The following is a 3,411-nucleotide window of genomic DNA, read 5'->3' on the forward strand; positions in this document are numbered from 1 at the left end:
CCAAATACGGAGTTTTTTAAGCATTAAGATCCGGAATTGCGCGCCCGACTGAGTCAAGAGTCGGTGCGAGCCGCGCATGCGTGCATCGAACAGTGCCACCGTTATTGATGCGCATGCGCGAAGGCGGGTGAAGACGCGCATGCGCGAAACATTTGCACTGAGGTAACATGTAAATGCGCATGCGCACAGCTCTTTCACTAATCGGAAGCGCTGTTAAAGAATAATACAATCGAGTTCTTCCCATGATTGGAGTTCTAATAAAACAGGCGGTGTAACGGGCAGGAAATGCCTGAAGGTTAGGCATATTAAGACCCTCAAGGCTGGAAATTAAATAGAGAAATAAGCCTATTAATTAGTAGGTGCATTTTTAGAAGGATCATTTTAAGAAAATTGCGATGTTACCGATTAAAGGTCCCAAAGGGAACAGTGATGAGAGGTTCTATCAGTGATGATTATGAAGGCCCAATTTACTAGGACCGTCTCCTATATAGCAGAAATACAGTGTTTTTAAAAAAGAAGGCATGATGCTATTCATCTTAGCAGATTCCATGGAATGGAGTCATTGAGGCCGGCAGTATCGGTCCCTAGACGGAACACCCACCGTTGTTCTTTTTCCAAAAGTCCTGCCTCAGAAGGCAACTGTTCGATCACTGTCCACTGTAACTCATTGACACAGTGTTGATGTTCAATAAAGTGGGCTGACATTTTTGTTGTTAACTTCTTGCATCTAATATTGCTTTTGTGCTCGTTAATTCTAACTTTCACTGGTCTTGTTGTCATTCCCACATACTCTTTTCCGCATGGACATGTGATCAAATATACAACATCGGTATTTTCGGCCGATTCCGATCGGTAAAGGGCTACCTACATCTGGCCCCTGGTGTATAAAACCTCTGATTTTGCTTAGAAGGGGTCGCTCTTTCGATTTCCTCTGGAGATGCTGCCGGACTGAATATCGATTTCTTGGATGTAAGAACTTTGTTTTTCTGATTGATTATTTTTCTTTGCAGGTCTGTTAGGATAAGATGAGGGTGTTAGCTAGGGATGTTAGGAGAGAATGAATTTGGAACTATCTGTTCTTTGCTAAACTTTACTGAACTTTAAAATAAATGTCTATTTCTGAGCTTTAAAATAAATGACCATGTTTGAAAATAAAGTTAAAGATTCTTATTCAATAAAGAAAGAAAGAAATGCCTAAATGTCGGATATACTAAAGTTTGCTTTGAATAAAAATATGATGAAGAAGCTAAAAGCTGGTCTTTGATTCTTCCTATGCCTCATTTTCGTTCTAGCAGATCCATTGCCATTATGGTAGTGTGTCTGAATAAAATTGTGATTAAAGAAACCATAGTAAAATGTCTTAAACTGTAGGTGTAAATAATAAATAGTTAAATAAGTTTAGACACTCCGCCAATGTTATAGTGAGACTCCTGAGTTGATGGCCAAATCTTTGAGCTGAATTAAATGAGTAAAGTAAGTATGCAGTGCAATGGGCCCCACTGTTGAATGTTATGTGTGTTTCTGAGATTTTGGAGAAATGGCCATGGTGATTTAAAATATGTTTTGGAGTCCCGCTGTAGCACTACTTGGCAGGACTGCTAGTGCTCATTTCATGAGCTCCAATACCTTCGGGTACAATTCTGCTACCTAAAACTGCAACAAAAATAAATAAATTGTCAAAGCGAATAGGACTTCCTGTTATTAAATATGGAACAGCAATATAAAAATGTGAGGAAAGTGTTTGGTAATAGTTTGGTGAACTTTGTCTGTGCAATTTTGTGAAGCAAATCCCATCAAAGCGGTCTTTTGAGCTATAACAACAGGGGCTTTTTTGTAATTTTATATGTATAAACTCAACAAAAAAGGTGGTCTTTATATGATCACCAGTTACATTTTCAATGTTATTTTTTTAAGACACATGGAGACTGTGATTTCTCCTGAGTCACAGGATGTTGAGTCAACATGAGACTCAAACCTGTCTCCCTATTTCTACAGTCAGCAGATCTAGCCGTAACATCTATAGTTGAGTTGTTCCCTTAAACAACAGTGTTATGAAGAGACTTACAGAATGAATAAGGTATTGAAAAAGTTGAACATAAAAGGCATAAACAGTAAAATAATACATAATTAATACTTTTGATTATAGGTCAGTATTTTCAGTGCAGCTATAAGCAAGCCTGTACATTAACATCTTTATTTTGTGTAAACAAAATATCTGTAAACTTAAGGTAGCCAAATGCCTCGTCATCTAATTAGTGATGCGGAAGAATGGATGAACGAGATTCCCACTGTCCCTACCTACTATCTAGCATAACCACAGCCAAGGGAACGGGCTTTGCAGAATCAGCGAGGAAAGAAGTTCAGTTGAGCTTGACTCTAGTCTGGCACTGTGAAGAGACATAAGAGCTATAGGATACGTGGGAGGCCCTCGGGCCGCTGGTGAAATACCACTACTCATTATTTTTTCACTTACTCAGTGAGACAGGGGGGCGAGCCCCGTTGGGGCTCTCTTCTGGCTCCAAGCGCCCGGTGCCTGCTGCCGCGTCCCGATCCAAGGACAGTGGTCGGTGGGGAATATGACTTGGGCGGTAAACCTGTAAAACGATAACACAGGTGTCCTAAGGAGAGCTCAGGCAGGACAGAAACCTCCAGCGGAGCAGAAGGGCAAATGCTCACTTGATCTCAATTTCTTATATGAATACAGACCATGAAAGCGGGGCCTCACGATCTTTCTGACTTTTTGGGTTTGAAGCAGGAGGTGTCAGAAAAGTTACCACATGGATAGCTGGCTTGTGGCAGCCAAGCTTTCATGGCGACGTCCCTTTTTGATCCTTAGATGTCGTCTCTTCCTATCATTGTGAAGCAGAATTCACCAAGTGTTATATTCTTCACCCACTAATAGGGAACCTGGCCTGGGTTTAAACCATCGTGAGACAGGTTAGATTTACCCTACTGATGAGCCACGAAGGAGCTTAGAGCTCTGGGCATCCTCTGCTGTGTGTAGTGTGCGTGGCCTTGGTGCGCTGCTTGACGGGCAGCACAAAGGAACATTGTCCCTAAAATCCCTCCGAAAATTTTCCAAAGCATGGAGGCCAGCTCCAGACTCCCACTCAAATAGAAGGAGAGAAACTCGGGCATACTGCGGTGCAAAGAGGCTGGAAACATAAATCAAGAATATAGATCACGACCACAAAGGAGGTCTGAAGAATTCTGTGAACCCCACACTATATACCCTACATCTGATCCCTCACTTTAGATAACTATGGTACCCACAAAGGGCCCCCACCCTGGACAGTCTAACCAAAAAAGACAAGTACACTGTATCTCTGGGCTCAGTGGAAGAGGTCAAAAGACACACAATTGATGGACGGAATGCAGAACAAATCAAAACATTCACCCCCAGTCAAAAGA

General features: G+C 41.7%; 1 pseudogene; it reads left to right on the forward strand.

The window, feature by feature from the left end:
• Positions 1 to 2,341: 2,341 nt before the first annotated feature.
• On the forward strand, positions 2,342 to 2,958 carry LOC147709640 (28S ribosomal RNA; annotated as a pseudogene; the record flags this gene model as incomplete).
• Between the last annotated feature and the right edge of the window lie 453 nt (positions 2,959 to 3,411).

The sequence above is a fragment of the Lissotriton vulgaris genome, chromosome 6 (assembly GCF_964263255.1).
Source record: "Lissotriton vulgaris chromosome 6, aLisVul1.2, whole genome shotgun sequence".
Classification (NCBI taxonomy): Eukaryota; Metazoa; Chordata; class Amphibia; order Caudata; family Salamandridae; genus Lissotriton; species Lissotriton vulgaris.